Below are 22,058 nucleotides of genomic sequence, written 5' to 3' on the forward strand. Positions count from 1 at the left end.
TTACGCACTGTTAAGCGAGAGAGATTGATTGATTGATGAAGATTAAGCCACCCAAGAGGTGGCACGGGCATGAATAGCCCGTAAGTGGTGGCCCTTTCGAGCCATTACCAGTATCAAAAGATGATACTGGAGATCTGTGGAGGCGCAACTGCACCCTGCGTGACGGGAGATGTCTCCCGGACCAAGTGGTGACCAAATGGTGAGCGAGACAGAATAAGCTACGATTGATGATTGATAAAGATTAAGCCACCTAAGAGGTGGCACGGGCATGAATAGCCCGTAACAAGCTACGAATAAGCTACGAAAGTGAGAGGGAATATGTAGGTAAGGAACAGGTGAGAAGGGGAATGCTGGAAAGGTTACGTTGGCGGTAATGGAATATTGCTGTAGATTTATGGAACAGATATCGGGGTAATACAATACACTTGCGATCGTTGGATTGTTTCAAGCGCAGTTTACACTGTGTATATGTATACATACGTATATATATATATATATATGCAATTGACGATCACGAAACACTGGTGTTGACGACGGCATTAAACAGCCGAAACGTTCATCTTCCTTTCCCATTTCTTTGTGGATTTTCCGCATATATATATATATATATATATATATATATATATATATATATATATATATATATATATATATATATATATATATATATATATATATATTAAGAACTCCATGACCCGACCAGGGTTCGAAGCCCATTGCCAGGGATATACAACAGTCACATATCTCCCCCCACAAGCTCACACAACTGCAGCTTTCCTCTAAAAAAAAACAGGATCAAAATACACAGCTAAAGCACGTATATTCGTAAGTTCGACTTAATGGTGACATTTGAGATACCTGAAGTGAAGAATGAAAGGCTAATTGAGCAGTATTGAGCTGCCGTTCCGTTCACCCGTCCCTTGCAGACATCGACGTGGCATAAGCCCGGTAAGTGAGATAGAGAGAAAGAGAGAAGAGAAAGGGGGATAGAAATAAGTGATGAGAGGGTCAAGATAAATTGAATAAAGCAAGCTGAGAGATGGAAAAGTGAAATCCTGAATTAATAGAAGGTGATTTGAAGCAGAGGAATTGTGGGTGTTATAGGGAATGGATAATGAAGGATTTGGGATTGGACGGGTGGGAAGGAATGGTGCCTAAGCACTTTGACGGTCGGGGATTGAACGCCAACCTGCATGAAGCGAGAACGTCGCTCTACCGTCCAGCCCAAGTGGTTGGGCTGCTGATCCACTTCACTATGAGTGAAGTGGATTGAGGCCTCGAATATACTATCAGTGAAGATGATAAGTGCCCTGAATACACAAAGAGAAACCTGGATTAATGTCTCGAATACAAAAGAAGTGAATTACTTAATGTCTAATAATAAGTGTGAAGTTGATCAATGACTCGTATCCACTAACAGTGAAGTGGATCGATGCTTCGAATACACTGAGAGAAAAGTTGAGCAACGTCTTGAATACACTAACAGTATAGTGGATCAATGACTCTGAAATATACAACAAAGGATTAGTTATGAACGAATCCCAATAGGTTCACAGAAGAAATTTTGCGGTAATTTTATTTGCATATGATTATGCATGAAAGCTATATTTCTCGAGGCTCCGAAGACAGTCTTGTGGGCTTCAGAGATCTTCCTTTTCCCAGGTCAATAGTCTCTCAAGTCTCGACAATGTGAGGTTGGTGTTTTATCTGTAGATGTTTTACAGCCAATACAGTGAAAATTAATTATACACAATATTGGTGATAGTTGTAATTAAACACTAAAGTGTTGCGTTATAGTGTGAATGGTTTCCTGTAGTTCGGGACAGGAAGTCCATTGGGCCCCTGTAGGGAGCCGGTCGGCCGAGCGGACAGCCCGCTGGACTTGTGATCCTGTGGTCCCGGGTTTGATCCCGGGCGCCGGCGAGAAACAATGGGCAGAGTTTCTTTCACCCTATGCCCCTGTTACCTAGCAGTAAAATAGGTACCTGGGTGTTAGTCAGCTGTCACGGGCTGCTTCCTGGGGGTGGAGGCCTGGTCGAGGACCGGGCCGCGGGGACACTAAAAAGCCCCGAAATCATCTCAAGATAACCTCAAGATAACCTCTAAGCTCCCCTGCCACTCTAGCAGGTCATCTATTGACCTTTCCCAGGATGAAACCATCATGTCTGGTTCCAGTGGTATGTATTGACCGCTGGGTAAACAGAGACGCCACACTAAAGAAAACATTACTCCACACCGATTTTTTTATTTATACGCGTCCAATCTCAAAGCGTTTTGGGCTTGCGCCACCCAATTTTTCAGGGTGACTACTATGAGGTAAGTGCCTAACATGGGCCTGTCAGAGTGGGCTACGTTGCAATTTTTTAAGATGGTTAGTCTGTTATGACGACCCCTCAACATTTACTAAAAGGTCTGAAATCGTAGTTTTATTTTGAGCAGATTCTCGGCTGTTCTTAATTAATAGTTCATTATCTGAGATACAGTTAGAAAGAGAAGAGTTGCCATCATGCATAAACAAAATGCACACGTCACAAAAAACTATTGCATTACAAAATTAAGTGCATATTGAAATATTGAAATCAAACCACTTCATCATACCAACCGTCTCATGGTTCCGGGGATCAGTGTCCCCTCTCGGCCCGGTCTTTGACTATTATAAATTTCAACATATTTAAGGGTTAGTGTAATTTTAGCAAGACTCTCGCCAGTGTTAAAGTTAACTACCGCTGGTCAGATAAAGCGTCTGCATTTCATACTGATTCTTGGACGTGGGACTACAAGAACTCCCACATTAAACATCCCTAAACGGTACGACTCCCAACACAAGATCGACAATAAATATGTATCCAGGTCCGTGCTGTCTTAACCGGCCGTCAGACACTAACTCACAAGTCTGAAAATTCGGGAAACAACAGACTCTTCTGATAATGGTTCGTGATAGACTGAAACACGTTATTACCTTCATTTTCAGACACGTTATTGGAACCTTTAATAAACCATCTTCGTCTCTGGTTCACAGTACTCACACATTTCAGGCTACTTCTCCAAGGCTTCTATTGGATCTGAGGGGGCAAAATAAAGCCGCGTTTATAGCCCTTCTCAACTACCCAGTTATTTTCTCGCGAAGACTGTTGCCCCGTGAACCGTAAAATTTCACGACCTTTAGTGCCCAGTCAATTGCCATATTTTGGATCACGGTGTCCCAAACTGTGCTGTGCTGGGGTCTATAGAGACTCTGGTGGCCATTGTAACTGGTAAGTTGTGATGCCTTTTTTGTTGGTTGTAGTGCTGCAGGATTCTCTTATGTTCTAAGTGATGTTTTAAGCTAAAAGCTGAAAGTGTCTTGTAGATGTACACATATGCTTACACACATACACATACAGATGTACACGTGCGCCCACACATACAGTGGGTTTTATGTGATTGTGCTCAGCGAGTTGTGGTTGCGGGGGTTGAGCTCTGGCTCTTTGGTCCCGCCTCTCAATTGTCAAATCAACTGGTGTAATTATTGTGTGTTTATGTGTGTGTGTGTGTGTGTGTGTGTGTGTGTGTGTGTGTGTGTGTGTGTGTGTGTGTGTACTTGTATACATTCTTTATGTAAATCACTGGCAGGCATCACCAGTTTCTACCGCTCGCTTCCCTCAGCCACTTGTAACCCCGTGATGTCATTCCCGACAATTCTTCCATCGTAATATGCTCACTCTTCTAACTATGTAACGAGTTTGCCTCTGTCACCTCCACTACTGGCCTTATCCCACCTGTTCACTACACTTACACTCAAAAAGTAATCAAACACACCCCACTTCGGTTCGTTTAGATGTACCGCTTCCCGTGATTGTGTACGTTGTGATCATGTCCTCTCTCCCCTGTGTATGCTTGTACTCACCTAGATGTGCTGACTCAGCAGAGCATTAATCAATAACATTTGCTTCTGTAGGCCTGAGATGATATAAATATATGCTGCTTCATAGCACTAACATACCCTGTTTTAATCAACTTATTTTTATTGTATATTAGAAGAAACATTTTGAAGATCGTTATCGTCCGGTCATGAAACGGATAAGTGTATTCTTATCTTATTGATCTTAACAACAAATAAAAAAAAATCAATACAAATGGTGTCTTCAACCTTTCTTGAAACATTTGTGTCCATATCCTTGTAACTCTGGCGTCAATATTACCCCTTGTAACTCTGGCGTCAATATTACCCCTTGTAACTCTGGCGTCAATATTACCCCTTGTAACTCTGGCGTCAATATTACCCCTTGTAACTCTGGCGTCAATATTACCCCTTGTAACTCTGGCGTCAATATTACCCTTGTAACTCTGGCGTCAATATTACCCCTTGTAACTCTGGCGTCAATATTACCCCTTGTAACTCTGGCGTCAATATTACCCTTGTAACTCTGGCGTCAATATTACCCCTTGTAACTCTGGCGTCAATATTACCCCTTGTAACTCTGGCGTCAATATTACCCCTTGTAACTCTGGCGTCAATATTACCCTTGTAACTCTGGCGTCAATATTACCCTTGTAACTCTGGCGTCAATATTACCCCTTGTAACCCTTGATGTCAGCATCACCTAGGCACCAAATGCTTCAGAGGATAGAGACGTATCAGGTCTGATCAAACAATTAATGATTTCCAGTAATTTTTAATCCTGGAAATGCGTGTCATTACAGCTTGTAGCTCTTTAGCAGTCTTATAACTCCTCTTTATTCACATTCCTTTATCAATCCAGTCCATGTGTATTTAATTTATTTATTTTTTCCAAATTTATTCGTTGTGACTACAAGCTCTCTCGTTTCATAACTGAATATTTAATTATCCGTAACAAAAAAGTCATAATAACTTCAACAAAATTATGAAATAAACGGAGAGAAAATCGCGTTGGCAGAATTTATTTCCCTCAAATAAATTTTCGGATGAGTAATTGACATGAGGGTTAAAGTTGACCTGGAGCCAGGGCCTGAACCCTGTCCTTCATTCAAAATATTTTTGAGAGAAAACACTCCTACAGAGATTAAGTTCACTCCCTGTAAACAAATATTATCTGGTAAAATTATTTAATCCTTTAAGTGGTGCTAATTCTGTTATACCAGTGAGAGTGAGGGAAGGGATTAGCTCGTATTATCTACCCTGCTTAAGTCTTTATCATCTTAGTGTAGCCCCTACAGACTAGCCTCCCTAGGTAGCCCCTCAGAGTAGCCCCCCCTAAGGCCACACATCTCTTTCTGTGATTCATCTCAGTCTGGTGTGTGGTTCATCTCAGGGAACAACAACAACGGTTTCTTTCTGAAAACCTCCTCCAACGATATACAGATTTCCGTAGATTATCCTAAATATTGTTCCACAATTTCATCGCTTTTTAACTGTTGAATTTCCGCACTAAGCTGTAACGCAAACGGCACTTCAGAGCGCGACGGATCGCGTATTCATTCCTAGCGTAATATTGCGTTTATGAACCGTCAAAGGACATGCGTAGCTGGATGCGTTTGTTTGTCTGCGTCTGGCCACGTATGTATGCTTAAAGCCGCTCGAAGAATTCTCTTGTCTTCATCCTTGCACATGACATCCGTTTCAAATTGCTTTTTTGAGATAATCTCACTTTGTGATTTACTAGTTTGCATATATAATTTGCTTTTTAAATGGTTTCATTCATCTGTTGCTAGTGTGTGTGTGTGTGTGTGTGTGTGTGTGTGTGTGTGTGTGTGTGTGTGTGTGTATTCACCTAGTTGCATTCACCTAGTTGTGCTTGCGGGGGTTGAGCTGTGTGTGTGTGTATTTGACACAAAAACACACAATGTATATTTATCTACGCATGCGCTCACGTGTGTTTACGCGCGAACTGTTTGAGAAGACTTACTGGAGTACTCCTGTAATAAGGATTGGTACAGTCAGCTTGTCCAACAAACAAATATTCTTTTAGTCCTGAAAATAGTCCAAACGTACATTAAACTCTCAGTGTATATACACCGTGATATAGAGCAAGTACACCTCGTTTATATATATCCCATGTGGGCTAAACTTTATACGTTATAGTCTATACATTTACTTGGCAAAACACCGTCACTATCACATTACCACTAAACATATGGTGATTCCTGTCGACGCCCAGATCCACGGATTATGTCGACTCTCTTAACCCTCTCAGCCAATGGCATTATCAGGTACTTAGTACCTTCTAAATTGAGGACACAGGTGTGCTAATTACCCCTCTTAATTGCCCCATTTTCGCGAGCACTGTTGCTGTCACATGCGCGCATTTGTGCGCAATACAGAGGTTCCGAATCTCTTCAGGCTTAATGGTTTTTGAACATGAAACCACTCGACATGGGGGGTACATAAGCCTGTTCTCGTAAACAAAGACCCTATTCCAGGCAATTAAGATGCCAAATACACCTGTTTATGAGCGAAAAAAACCATTACTCTTGTACACACACTCGCTCTAAGTTTGACATTTTCTTCAAATTTCGCATTGTTCGTGTGTTCGAATGTGCGTTCGAATTGCAACCGAAGCACCGAATTAAAATTATTCTAAGGAAAACTATAGACCTAATTATGATATACATTATAATTAAATTTAATGACAATTTATTTTTGGTTTCACATTGCGTTCAAATTTACGAATGCCTCTTTGGGGTCAGCTAAAGCTTAGACGAGCAAAGCTTGATGGACCTCTCGTTTACACCGAGAGATATATTACGCTTATCGATGTATATGAATAGTCCAAGTCTAATATAAACTCTATGTTTAAACTTTGATAGACATGTTGGTTGACCAATAAACTATTATGGTAGCCTTAATGACCTTTCCGCGTCTGAGAGGTCTTAGATTTAATAACGAACACTTTCATTTCGACCTTGTGATCCAAGCTGAAAAAGAAGACCTGATCGTAAATTGATTGGCGAACCGTATTTTGAGGAAATATATATGGAATGACTTTGAATATAGACAATAAAAATAAAAAATAAATTAGTTCCTGCTACTATTTCTCCCCAAGTTTAAAATTACCAAAAAACACGCGATATATATACTGTAACATTGAACACTGAACACTTTTCCAGGATAAAAAACAAAATGTTATTAAAACGACTTGTGTTTCAATGTTAAAGATCAGCTTCTGCTGGGATTGATTAGAATGACTCGAAGACGATGGATGATTCGTGATTTTAATTTCGACTACAGTATCAAACCACAAAGTTTAAACCAGGTTCTCCAGTTTATTAATCATCAGGACGATCCACCAGAGATGGTGTCTACTCACCTCGGCAACGAAAAGAAAATTAACACAGTAATAGGTTAAAACGATGGTTAAAAAAAATACCCCCCAACCCACACCAAAAAATAAAATAAAAATACCCTTCTCTGTAATGATTAAAAAACCTTATTACGCGAAAAGCTTGTTGAGAATAAGAAAGAAAATTAAAAACATTATATCTCATATATATGTGGATAACTGGATAAAATGGCCTTATCCATAGGGAAAAAGAAAGGATAAACCGCACTTTCTTGCCTCTTGGAGCTCTTAGTGAGAAGTTAGGTCGTGATGCTTGCGCTGGTCTGAGAAATAGATTGACATTCTTAGAGCAGGAAATGGAAGAGTGAAGATAGCACGGAGAACACGGGATGTGGGACGAGTCTGAGATTATATTATAGACTTTGGACTTTATAAAGTCCATATGGACTTTATGGGGACTTTGGGTTATATTATGGACTGTGGAAGATGATATAGACAAAGTAGATAATAAATCTAATAGAAAGTTTCGTGGGGAAAATAGATGGAAAATCCTAGGGGGTACAAAACATGATGAGAAGCTATAAGAAGCTAAAGAAAATAGGAAGCTATTACAGTATAAACATGGGAAGCTATGAGAAGATAAAGAAGATGGGAAGCTAAGAGTGCAAAAGAGACTGACACGAACTAATATTATGCACAAAAGTGCTTTCAGAGCATTTTTCTCCCAAAATGTATTTAGAAAATTCCTTGACAAAAGCAATATCGTTTTCAGTTGAAACTGATTGTAATTAAATCCAATAGCCATACTAAATAATCCATCAGAGGGAAGTTTCATCTATAATGTCTTGAATTGGAGTTACAAAACATGGAATTAATGCGTTTTTGAGTACGAGGTAAAATGCAGGGAATCCTTGCGACTGTGAGCCACCCGTTCACCATATAGTTCAGGCATGCCAAACTGAGGATCCCCAGAGGGCCATATGGTCCACATTTGTGTTGTCATGAGGGCCACACACTACAACTGAGGGTCCCCAGAGGGCCATATGGGCCACATTTGTGTTGCCATGAGGGCCACACACACAACTGTGGGCCCCCTGAGGGCCATATTGGACACATTTGTGTTGTCATGTGGGCCACAAACACAACTGTGGGTCCCCTGAGGGCCCACATGGGACACATTTGTATTGTCATGAGAGCCACACACACACAACTGTGGGCCCCATGAGGGCCCACATGGGACACATTTGTATTGTCATGAGAGCCACACACCACAACTGAGGGTCCCCAGAGGGCCATATTGGACACATTTGTATTGTCATGAGGGCCACACTCTACAACTGATTGAAGTCACTTAATACAACTTATTGCAGAATATTTCTATTACTTAAACTTAGAAACATACAATGTTCATACAAATAGTGTAGCGGCTGGCCACATTCATGAATGCAAAACAATGAATTGGTTTAAAAAATGGAGCACTTGCCATTTTAAAGATCATGTGGAATCTGAAACAAAAATAAAAAACTGAAACGAAATTTAGGCCAGCTAAACAGGTAATGTCATGACTATTTTTATAAGTCTTAACTCGCTTGCCTCACAGCTGCATGCGTGTTTCTTTTCTGATTTTGAAATCTATTAAAAGGTGATAGTTTAAATGATTAAAATTGCAACTTTGCGAGTTAAATGACCAAATTATAGTATCCTCTGTGCAGGCCGCAGGTGTGCATGCTAAGGCCGCATGTTTGACATGTCTGAGTAGACAGTTCGTTATAACACTACATGTTATAATACTAAATATATATAGTACATTAATGAGCTGCACCGATAGTATATTGATACACTGGTTACCGCTCATTCATTTCACTCCCCAAATAATCTCTGGAAACGATGAATGTACTTTCTCTAATGTAACTGGAATGCCATTTTTTTCTTAACATTTTGCGTTCACTCAAGGCAGGCCAGTTTTTATCATTTCAATATACTGCAAAATTTTGGCCTAGATAATCCACAAACCTTTCTTGTAAAGCGCACACTTTTCAGTAAGTAAGGTATGCCAGACGACCATCAAGTACTTACATCAAGTCTAACTCTGTCATTAATAGGACTTCCTTCGAAGTCTGAACTTTGTAAATGAAAAAATGTATATCACGAACGTCAGACCTTTTATATTATGCAGCTCTAGCACGGAGCCGCTCCCACAACTCTTCCCTCCCACCCCTAAAATACCAGGCTGGTACGAGAGTTTTAGGGAGTAAAATTCAAGAGAAAATGAAGTTCAAATCCTTGAAGTAAGGGAGCAGCTGCAGTGACATGATCACAACTTAAAAAATACTCGGTGGAATTGACACAGCAGAATCAAAGTGGACACGGATGTGATATTTACCCATAAATATATTATGTTGTCCTGTAATATTTAGTTGGGAAAAAATATCCTACGAAAATAAAACGAAACAGGAACGTACCTTAAGCTGGTGGAGTTGTGTTCCGCGATGACCTAAAAAAAATATTTACCTGTAATGACAGAAAAAGTCATTATTACGTGCTTATGGAAAATCTTCTATACACATTATAATCATATACGACATTTATAACATGTGAATGGTCACATCCATCTCCATGCTGGTATGCCGGAGGCGGTCACACTTGAGGGTCGAGGGAATGCTTACCTTCTCCTGAAGGAGGGTTGTGCTGTCCGTAGTGGGGTCAGAAGAGGGGGTCAGCGGTGTCCGTAGTGGGGTCAGAAGAGGGGGGTCAGCGGTGTCCGTAGTGGGGTCAGAAGAGGGGGTCAGCGGTGTCCGTAGTGGGGTCAGAAGAGGGGGACAGCGGTGTCCGTAGTGGGGTCGACAAGGGTGTTCAGCATCAGCACTACTCGCCACGTGTTCGTTAATAGGTCGTGAGTAGTGCTGACAAAAGCGGTGTCTCCACATTAACGAGCGCCCCCAGGTCCAGTAAAAGGGGGGGGGGGGGTCCGGAGCGCCCCCAGGTCCAGTAAAAGGGGGGTCCGGAGCGACCCCAGGACCAGTAAAAGGGGGGTCCGGAGCCCCCCCCCCCCAGGACCAGTAAAAGGGGGGATCCGGAGCGCCCCCAATACCAGTAAAGAGGGGTGGCCTAGGCGCCCCTATGACCAATAAAAGTGGGTGATCTGGTTCTCTCAGGACCATTATCGAAGGCCTCGACGCCCCCAGGCCCAATAAAAAGGGCCTGGGGGCGTCTGATTTTGAAATCTATTAAAAGGTGATAGTTTAATTTATTAAAATTGCAACTTGCAAGTTAAATGACCAAATTATAGTATCCTTTGTGCAGGCCGCAGGTGTGCATGCTAAGACCGCATGTTTGACATGTCTGAGTAGACAGTTCGTTATAACACTACATGTTATAATACGAAATAGATATAGTACATTAATGAGCTGCACCGATAGTATATTGATACACTGGTAACCGCTCATTCATTTCACTCCCCAAATAATCTCTCGAAACGATGAATGTACTTTCTCTAATTTAACTGGTATGCCATTTTTCTTCTTAACATTTTGCGATCACTCAAGGCAGGCCAGTTTTTATTATTTCAATATACTGCACAATTTTGGCCAAGATAATCCATAAACCTTTCTTGTAGAGCGCACACTTATCAGTAAGGTATGCCAGACGACCATCAAGTACTTACATCAAGTCTAACGCTGTCATTACTAGGACTTCCTTCGAAGTCTGAACTTTGTAAATGAAAAAAAAATGAATATCACGAACGTCAGACCTTTTATATTATGCAGCTCTAGCACGGAGCCGCTCCCACAACTCTCCCCTCCCACCCCTATAATACAAGACTGGTACGAGAGTCTTAGGGAGTAAAATACAAGAGAAAATGAAGTTCAAATCCTTGAAGTACGACAACAGCTGGAGTGACATGATCACAACTTAAAAAATACTCGGTGGAATCGACACAGCAGAATCAAATTGGACACGAATGCGATATTTACCCATAAATATATTATGTTGTCCTGTAATATTTAGCTGGAAAAAAAAATCCTAAGGAAACAAAAGGAAACAGGAACGTACCTTAAGCTGGTGGAGTTGTGTCCCGCGATGACCTAAAAAAAATATTTACCTGTAATGACAGAAAAAGTCATTCTTATGTGCCTATTGAAAATCCTCTATACACATTATAATCATATACGACATATATAACATGTGAATGGTCACATCCATCTCCCTGTTCGTATGCCGGAGGCGGTCACACTTGAGGGTCGAGGGAATGCTTACCTTCTCCTGAAGGAGGGTTGTGCTGTCCGTAGTGGGGTCAGAAGAGGGGGTCAGCGGTGTCCGTAGTGGGGTCAGATAAGGGGGGGGGGGTCTGCGGCAGCAATACTCACCACGTGTTCGTTAACATGGCGTTAGTGGTGTTCACAAAAGCTGTGTTTCCACATTAACCGGCGCCCCCAGGATCAGTAAAAAGGGGATGGGGGGAGGGGCCCGTAAGACCAGTAAAAGTGGGTGGGGGGGGAGGGGAGAGGGGGCGGCTTGGCTCCCCCAGGATCAGTAAAAGGGGTGTGGGGGGAGGGGCCCGTAGGACCAGTAAAAGTGGGTGGGGGGGGGAGAGGGGGCGGCTTGGCTCCCCCAGGATCAGTAAAAGCGAGGAGGGGGAGGGGGTGGGGGGAGGGGCCCGAAGGACCAGTAAAAGTGGTGGGGGGGGGGGGCTTAGCTCCCCCAGTAGCAGTAAAAGAGAGGGGTGACCCTCGGGGCCCCAAAGACCAATAATACGGGTCTCGGGTTCCCCACGACAAATGACAGGATTTTGATATTCACTAATAGTTATATTATGGTAGCTACGTGTCCTGTAATATTTCGTTAAAAAAACAAAACACAGATTATTAGAAAGAAAATGAAGCAGGAACGTACCTTAAGCTGGTGGAGATGTGTCCCGCGATGAGTTAAACAAGATTTACCTGTAATGACAGAAAAGTAATTATTAATGTGCCTATTGAAAATCCTCTATACACATTATAATCATATACGACATATATAACATATGAACGGTCACATCCATCTCCATGCTGGTATGTTGGAGGCGGAGACGTAGGTCACCCTTGAGGGTCGAGGTGATGCTTACCTTCTCCTGAAGGACGGTTGTGCTGTCCGTAGTGGGGTCAGAAGAGGGGGTCAGCGGTGTCCGTAGTGGGGTCAGAAGAGGGTGTTCAGCGGTGTCCGTAGTGGGGTCAGAAGAGGGGGTCAGCGGTGTCCGTAGTGGGGTCAGAAGAGGGGGTCAGCGGTGTCCGTAGTGGGGTCGACAAGGGTGTTCAGCATCAGCACTACTCGCCACGTGTTCGTTAACAGGTCGTGAGTAGTGCTGACAAAAGCGATGTCTCCACATTAACCAGCGCCCCCAGGTCCAGTAAAAGGGGGGGTCCGGAGCCCCCCCAGGTCCAGTAAAAAGGGGGTCCGGAGCGACCCCAGGTCCAGTAAAAGGGGGGTCCGGAGCGCCCCCAGGTCCAGTAAAAGGGGGGTCCGGAGCGACCCCAGGTCCAGTAAAAGGGGGCTAGGCGACCCCAGGACCAGTAAAAGGGGGGAGGGGCCTAGGCACCCCTAGGACCAGTAAACGTGGGTGATCTGGTTCTCTCAGGACCATTATCGAGGGCCTCGACGTTCCCAGGCCCAATAAAAAGAGGGGGGGGGCGGGGCTCTCCGCTCTTAGGCCAAATAAAAAGGGGGGGTGCGGGGCTCGGCGCTCTTAGGCCCAATAAAAAGGGGGGCGGAGCTCGGCGCCCCCAGGCCCAATAAAAAGGGTGGCGGGGCTCGGCGCCCCCAGGCCCAATAAAAAGGGGGGCGGGGCTCGGCGCCCCCAGGCCCAATAAAAGGGGGGAACTCGGCGTTGTTTTGTTGAAAGAATAAATCCGTCGGAAACAAAAGGAAACATTAACATACCTTAAGATGGTGCAGTTGTCCCCCGCGATGAGCTAAAAATGCCTTACCTGTAATGACAGAAAATGCAATTAGTAATGTACATATGGAAATTCCTATGTACTCATTATAATCATATATCACATATATATGAACGGTCACATCCATCTCCATGTTGGTATGCTGGAGGCGGAGACGCAGGTCACACTTGAGGGTCGAGGTGATGCTTACCTTCTCCTGAAGGATGGTTGTGCTGCCCGTAGTGGCTTCAAGCCTATTACCCTTGACCAGACAAAGGGGGGTCAGCGCTGCCCCTAGTGGGGTCAGACAAAGGGGGTCAGCGTCAACACTACTCACTACGCGCTCGCAAACACAAACAATAGCAGTGTTTCCAACATTCACGAATCACTCACGATGAATTAAACTTCTAACACGAGACGAGAAACACTGCAAGAACTGAAATTACCCCGACAAGTACATCATTTTGTCACAGTAATAAAAGTCAATTTCCACTTTATTTCCAGTAAATCACTAAACTTTCTAAGAGTTAACAATAGTAGCGTCGTGTCCTGCCTCGGTGTCTTGCCTATTCTCCTCAATGTACTTTCAGGATTTTTCTAAGACACTCAACTAATAATAAAAGCACTCGCAACCGTAAGCCGTAACACTGTAATTTGCTAGTCCACACACACTAGTGCTAACACGTTTTTTTTTTTTTTTTCAAATACCACAACATCCAGTCTTTATAACTCAGTTTGACGGAACACCTGGGAAGATTTTCAGATACACGTTAGAGGTGTGACGGAACACCTGGGAAGATTTTTATATACACGTTAGAGGTGTGACGGAACACCTGGGAAGATTTTCAGGTACACGTTAGAGGTGTGACGGAACACCTGGGAAGATTTTCAGATACACGTTAGAGGTGTGACGGAACACCTGGGAAGATTTTCAGATACACGTTAGAGGTGTGACGGAACACCTGGGAAGATTTTCAGATACACGTTAGAGGTGTGACGGAACACCTGAGAAGTTTTCAGCAACACTTTAATGGTATAACAGTCATCACTACACAACCATCACACGCCACAATTAAGGTCATACTGGCCTGACCCGCTCGACTAGGGGGGTCCAGACGATCGTCATTTCGAGTTTCCAATAAACCTACTAATAAACCCATTTAAAGCCAAGTGGTGTTTCATCACAGCCCTGGATCAAAACATCGTCCACGTGCTTGTCTTACTGCATGTGTTTGAATCACACTGCAGTAGGTATTTCGATGTTTTTTTTTAATTTAAATGCGAATAAATTAGACGCTTCACGTAAACACTGTGTTTACGTTGACCAAACCGCTGACAAGGGGGTGGTGGTGGTGTACGAGAATTTCTAGAGACGTGCCTCTTACCCCGCCCTGACAGGAGGGGCTAAGAGGCATTCTGTACTTTAATACTCATTTGTACCTGTGGTACAAATGTAGTCAAACAGTACAATTTGAAGTTATATTATAAGGCACAGATTAAACTATCTTGTAGTTCAACATTTAAAGACGTCAGCCCCCCCTCTCCCCTCCCCCCTTGCCGAACTTTTCGAAGCTGACATTTCAGTCTTTATACCATAATACAATACGACTTATTATTGTAATTTGGATAAGAAACTTTATCTTTCCACCGTTCACAAATAGGAAGATTGTATGGTCTGTGGGACTTCTTTACTCGAGTTTACGAGTCGTAACATTAACAGATGGAAATGGTTGATTACAAATGCACACGGGCTCACCATAGCCCGTGCTACTTGGAACGTTTTGTTCCAGGTAGCTAGTCTTAAACAACATACAAATGTGCTTCGTTTAACGAGTTCATTGGAGCCGTCACACATTCCAGTCCCAGACACCACTCGCTTCCTTACATGTTAAACATTAAGTCTCTGCACATACTCTCAAGTGTTCTCTATATCTATGAAAGTCTGAATTGCAATGCTAATCCTGACCTTAAGCGCTTCCTAGAAGGTTGTCATAGAACTTCTGGTCACCACACGAGACACAAATATCTGCAGGCGATGAGTCACAATAACGTGGCTAAAGTTTGTTGACCAGACCACACATTAGAAGGTGAAGGGACGACGACGTTTCGGTCCGTCCTGGACCTTTCTAAAGTCGATTGAGAATGGTCCAGGACGGACCGAAACGTCGTCGTCCCTTCACCTTCTAGTGTGTGGTCTGGTCAACAAACAAATATGTCTTTGATATTCCTGGAGACTCAACCAAAACATAAATAAAATCCAAATCAAGGGTTCCAAATTGTAAAATGACCTGCCATATGTAATTAAAAGCTGTACATCTCCCAACCAGTTTAAGAGAGAGACTAAGAAATATTTACTTAATATCATGTAATTATTATCCTATAACCAATACAATGTAACTAGTTTCACTCACATTTTCCTATGGATGGGTCGGAGTTGTTTCTCTATGTTTAGTATGAGTTGGTCTAATTATATTAGAGAAAACGAATTCTACGTTTCTAAAGTTTTTTGGGGAGGGACATATAAGGGCTATTTGTGTATTAATATACTAACGGTACAATTCATTAAAATACTATGTCTATTTAATATTATAACGAACTGTCTATATGGAGGACGGGCCGCTATGAGGAGGTACAAGACAGAAAATTATTGCGTCAGTCAGTCAGTCTTTCCGTCAGTGCGTTTATGAGTACAGAGTACAAAACAGGAAAGCCTTGCGTCTACGAGTAGAAGGTTACAGTACGTGGAATCAGTGGGTTTTTGAGTACGAGGTAAGTAAGGGAGATACATGCCCCTCCGAGCATTGGTAACATTACGTGAAATCCAAACGTCTCGAACTAATAGATCAATACAATTAAATTCTTCTAGGTTGACGAAGTTCGGAGTAAACGCCGACATTTCCAAGAATAGCGCGTCTGTCGTGTAGAGCAGAATTTCATATTGACTCTGATTACAAAGCAACTGAGGCTTGTTTTGATTTCCTGGGTGCTACCAACACGTCCGCACCTCCGTAGTGTATATAAAATATTTGCTCGCAAAGGCAGATTTTTAACAAGAAATAGGATATGATATTTCCTGCCAGTAAATCTTTTCTTACTTTTGATTAAATATATATATGTCAATTCTCGTGGAAGAAAATATGTAATTCCTGGAAAATTGTCATATATGTCACCGCGCTCGATTTTTTTGGTGTTTGCGTGAAATTGTCACCAGACTATTGTCACCTGTGGAGAAACTACCGGGATTCTTTCAGTGTTACCGGTGACGCTCTTGTATGTGTATTACCGGTTAGGGTTTTGTAATTTTGCTTTTGATTTAGTATTGTATTTATTTTCCCAGGTAAGGTATTGTATTTATTTTCCCCGGTATGGTATTGTATTTGTGCTCTCGGTTAAGAATGTTCTTCCCGTTTGGTGTTGTATTTCTGCTTGCGGTTTCGCGTTGGACTTAAGGTTCATGAACCTCTGGAGGGTTCGTAAGGCCCTCAGAAGAGCTTACTGACCAACCAGAAAGTATACTTTAGTCCTGAACTGAGTAAAGGACTAAACTAGACTTGGTGTTTATATTCCTTTACGTGCTTGAGGATCTTATAGAAAACGGGGTCAAGATTCATCAATTTTGCTCTCAACAGTTGGCTCTGCTGTGCCTTTTCAGATACCTTACCTGGTCTCACGGCCTTTGATGTATAAAGGGTATAGAATAGACTTAATATAGAATATGCTATATAGACTTAGTCTATATTGCATCTTGTGTTCCATGAAAACTTTAGTATTTAGTTTTAATAGACTTAATATAGACTTAATATAGAATATACAATATAGACTTAGTCTATATTGCATTTTGTTTTCCATGAAAACTTTAGTATTTAGTTTTAATAGACTTAATATAGACTTAATATAGAATATACAATATAGACTTAGTCTATATTGCATCTTGTTTTCCATGAAAACTTTAGTATTTAGTTTTAATAGACTTAATATAGACTTAATATAGAATATACAATATAGACTTAGTCTATATTGCATTTTGTTTTCCATGAAAACTTTAGTATTTAGTTTTGTTTTGTTTATTATCCATATAGGTTTCTTGGAGCCTACTGATATAAAGTTCTTGTTTAAAGCTTTGATGTCAACACGAGAAAATATATACAAAATGGATGAGGTTAGATTAAAAAAAATACCTGGTTATTGGTTTGGGAATATGAGTGCTAATTTAAGGAACAGATTACCTGGTTAACTAATTTTAACCCTGATACCTGAAACACGATGTAATTTGGTGGTTCGTTAACCCTGATACCTGAAACACGATGTAATGTGTGGGTTCGTTAACCCTGATACTTGAAACCATAGTGTAATCTTTGAGTTAATTAACCCCTGATACCTGATACATGGTGTTATCTGTGGAGTTAGTATTTGGGAAAAAAAATGTAATACCTATCGGTCTCTGCGTTAATTCTGAATATTAAAATTGTCTCACAGTCAATTTTCCCAATTCAGGTACCATACTCATCAATTGCTATAACACGGTGAGACGTTTCAATTGTTTTGCATATAAAGCCTAAATCAAACGACTCAGATGTCTATAATCACTCAATCAACTTAAAAGTTTGCTGTTCATTCACCATTTTTCTCTTCATGTCCCTTTGAAGCTGAAAAAGAGAGACAGAGAGAAACAGATAATGGAAGATAAGGCGTTCTAATCCATCTAAGAAAAAGCTGTTTGCCCTTCAAGGGACATCGAAACAAAATTATAATTAATAAAAGGAAAAGCTTTCCATCTTTCTGACGAGAAAGGTCTTATGCCAGCTTCCCCTGACACCAAGCTGGTAGTACGTGTGTGTGTGTGTGTCCAGTGATCCTTTCATCAGCATCACTGGCGAGGCGTGAGATAATATTGACATTCTTCTCATCTCCGGCCTGCCTGCGGTCGAGGATGGTGATGGGGTTACCTGAAGGCGACAATATTCCTCCCTGAGGAATACAGTCTCTTCTGAGGACTAATTACATTATAGAATCTTCAGAATTATGAATTTCTTCAGAATCTTCAGAAGAAGACAATGGAACTTATTCTTCTTCTTCAGCTGTTATCTTTTTCAGCTGTTATTCTTCAGCTGTTATTCTTCAGCTGTTATCTTCAGAATCTCTTCTGAAGCTGTTATCTTCAGAATCTCTTCTTCAGCTGTTATCTTCAGAATCTCTTCTTCAGCTGTTATCTTCAGAATCTCTTCTTCAGCTGTTATCTTCAGAATCTCTTCTGAAGATAACACCTTTGCTGAAGAATACAGTGTCCTCTGAAGTTTATTCTTGTCCTGGGATAAGGATAGCTGATGCCTCTTATTCGGAGATGACCGAGATCTGTCCGTTGTATGGAGAGTTTGGAGATTCATCACATCGGTCTGTTTCATTGAATGTTCCCTTTAGCAGGAAGTCGATATCACGATTTTTTTTTCTCAATATAACGACCGTCAAATGAAGTGGTAATGAGACACGTCTCATTATAGATTTTTGCGAAAATGATGAGAAAACTTTCAGAAGGAGTTTCTCTATGCATCCCCCTCCCCCTCACCCCCCCTCCCCCCCAAAAAAAGAATAATCCTTACTCATCGAAATAGGTAGCGATGTTTCACTGACTTTTTCGACTTTTTTTCTCGACGTTTCGCTGTCTTTTTTGGTGTTAAACTGACTGTGTTTTTCTTCTGCGTGTGTTTATAAATATATGCATCTGTGAGATATTCATATATGAGTTTGCTGGTGTTTACACAATTTTCGTACTCACCTGAACGCATTCAACTACTTGTGGGTGCTGGGTAGAGCGCCGACTCCTAAGCCCCACTTTTCTGGCTACTAAAAGCTTACCCAAATTATTTTGTTCTCTTATTTTAATATTTATATTTGAGTAACTCATTTTATCATTATTTACAGTCTCCTTACGCTGAAAGTATTTATAACAACTCTGTGACTTATATGTATCTCTATTTTATATTTCTATCAACTCATTTTATTGTTATTCATTAAAATGACTTACGACTTTTGACTTTTGCAGTATGCTTATGACTTCGTAATTCACTAATGTCTTCCTGTGTATGGAGTTGAAGAAGCCTTCAGTGACTTCCTCCATTTCTATTCTTATATATTTGTTTTCATTCTTCGCTCTATTACTAAGATTTTCATTCACCGTTGTTCCTGTACTATCTGCTTTATTCAATGCTATTTTAATTCACCTTTGTTTCCTTCTGGTATCGTATGCCAAGTTTTTTTGTGTGTGTGTATTTCTAGATTCTTTATTTATTTTCTCGGTATTCCAAGTTCTTTACATTTACTAATTATTAATTCAGTTACATTTTGGTATATTTTTCCTGTTCCATTGTCTTTCCTACTGAGTTATCACTGAGAGTTATCCGAGCTTCAGGTACTTCCTGTTTACGATATTTCAGTCTTTCACTCTCTGTCTCTCTTTCTCACTTTCTCTTTCCACTTTCTAAATATGTAATGGCGGTGAAGAGAGTAATACGCCGCAATCACAGTCCTTATTGGCGTTTCATGATCAGTGCTTTTAAGTGCCTACTTCGTTCTGTTTGTGTGTGTGTGTGTGTGTGTGTGTGTGTGTGTGTGTGTGTGTGTGTGTGTGTGTGTGTGTGTGTGTGTGTGTGTGTATGTGTGTGTGTGTGTGTGTACTCACCTAATTGAAGGTGTGTGTGTGTGTGTGTGTGTGTGTGTGTGTGTGTGTGTGTGTGTGTGTGTGTGTGTGTGTGTGTGTGTGCGAATATCCATGTACGACATGAGTGCGTGCAAGGAAACACCAGCTCTGAAGGATAAAGAACCAGTCACTTATATATCGAATAATTAAATTTGAAAATTGCCGCCTTTCTCTGACTTCGTCTAACAATATTTCCAACTGCTGCTTGCGTAATGAAGAAGACATGGTGATACCATTTTGCTTGGCCTTTGGTGGAAATGGCGTATGAATAGTAGAACGATTGACTGTTTATCAATGGTAATGTATTGATTTTTATTTTTTTGCGCTCGAGTTCCAGCCAGTCACGGATCTGTGAATGTCATTATTATTAACTTTCGAAATGAGCCGAGAAAGGCAGGGAATCCGGGTCTAACGAGCTGGATTAATTTCGAAACACACATCTGGTATATTGTTATTTGCATTTGTCGACTTAACGAGCGATAATAAACAGCCCTGAACAAATCCACAAGGGCCGTGATGAGGGTTCGAACCTTCGTCCGAAAGGATCCCTTGGAAAAAGAAGGGCCAGGAGCTGCAGTTCTATCCCGTTTACCTATATAGGCCGCATCATGCACGAGAACTATGCACACAAATGCTCTTCATCCCTTCAGAGCACCAAACATTCCTGGAATCAGTCTTCAGTGATACTGTGATGGAGATTTACCTGCTTAAAGTCTAATTTCTTTTTCATTAAAGGCTCACCATCTTGGTGTCTCCCTTCGCCACCCTAAGGGCCGCCTCATTACATCCCCATTAACCCGTTTACCAAGCTAAATTCCCCATTATTCCAATTTTCTCTACCTCCAGTTATCCATACCACAATCTCGTTTCATTTTCCATTCCCTCCCTTAAACTGCACTCCTGTTTCACCTTCGCCTCCACAGTCACTCTCTTCTCCTCTTCCTCTTCCTCCTCCTCCTTCTCCACTACTGCTCTATGCACATCTCAATCTCCTCCTACCCCACTTACACTACTTCTCCGCCTTTCCCCAGCTCTCTCTTTCTTCTCCCAAACGCCTCACGTTCTTGCCTCTGAATATCGGAATATCGAGCGACCAGCGCCATTATCCCAACTCTTGCTCTATTTATAGAGCCCCCTCCACCATCTCTCTGATAGATACGGGGACGTGTAACAAGCTCCGCCAGGGCATTAACCCATTATTTACGTAGAGTCAGCCGCCATACACGAGATTATTGGATGCTGGGTTACTTAGTGCCTAAGATCTAGCAGCATCCAGCTAGAATAAGATCTAGCAGCATCCAGCTAGAATAAGATCTAGCAGCATCCAGCGAAAATAAGATCTACCAGCATCTAGCGAGAATAGGATCTAGCAGCATCCAGCGAGAATAAGATCTAGCAGCATCCAGCTAGAATAAGATCTAGCAGCATCCAGCGAGAATGAGATCTAGCAGCATCCAGCGAGAATGAGATCTAGCAGCATCCAGCTAGAATACGATCTAGCAGCATCCAGCTAGAATATGAGCTAACAGCATCCAGCTAGAATAAGAGCTAGGAGCATCCAGCTAGAATAGGAGCTAGCAGCATCCAGCTAGAATAGGATCAAGCAGCATCCAGCTAGAATAAGAGCTAGCAGCATCTAGCGAGAATAAGATCTAGCAGCATCCAGCTAGAATAAGATCTAGCAGCATCTAGCTAGAATAGGATCTAGCAGCATCCAGCGAGAAGGACCGAATTCAGTCTGAACTGAAGTGTATGACTTTTCGATGGCAATTTTTTTTTATTGATGGGCGGAGACGGCAAGATTAAATCAAATAAAGTTAGGCGTTATTGCAACCTGAAATGAAAACTTGCTCCACATTAACATAAATTGAGGTGGAACCAGAATGAGCTGCTGTATTCGTACCGACGTAGATTGTTGCGAGATTAAGGCAGTTGAGGAAATTGAAATGAGAAGACTGTAGGTGATAAGAAAAATCTTACCATACCAAGGAAATCCCGCAGTGGTAGTGAAGCTGAAAGATCTTAATGCACCTATTGAGTGAGATTGATTATAGCAAAATTCCCGGTGTAGAAGACACGAATTGAAGCTCATTCATTGTAAGATAAAGATGATTGTAGATCCTCCAGTGCAAGAGACTGGTGACTGAAGATCCCTCAGTTCAATAGACAGACAATGATAGACCAGGGCCCATGACGGTGGAACTGGTACCT

The 22,058-nt window shown here is 41.7% G+C and overlaps 1 protein-coding gene across 2 annotated transcripts in view; it reads left to right on the forward strand.

The window, feature by feature from the left end:
* The window catches only part of LOC123764426 (protein sidekick), a 122,648-nt gene that overhangs the window by 6,526 nt on the left and 94,064 nt on the right, over positions 1-22,058 (forward strand). The window lies entirely within an intron of this gene.

The sequence above is a fragment of the Procambarus clarkii genome, chromosome 82, assembly GCF_040958095.1.
Source record: "Procambarus clarkii isolate CNS0578487 chromosome 82, FALCON_Pclarkii_2.0, whole genome shotgun sequence".
In the NCBI taxonomy this organism is placed as follows: Eukaryota; Metazoa; Arthropoda; class Malacostraca; order Decapoda; family Cambaridae; genus Procambarus; species Procambarus clarkii.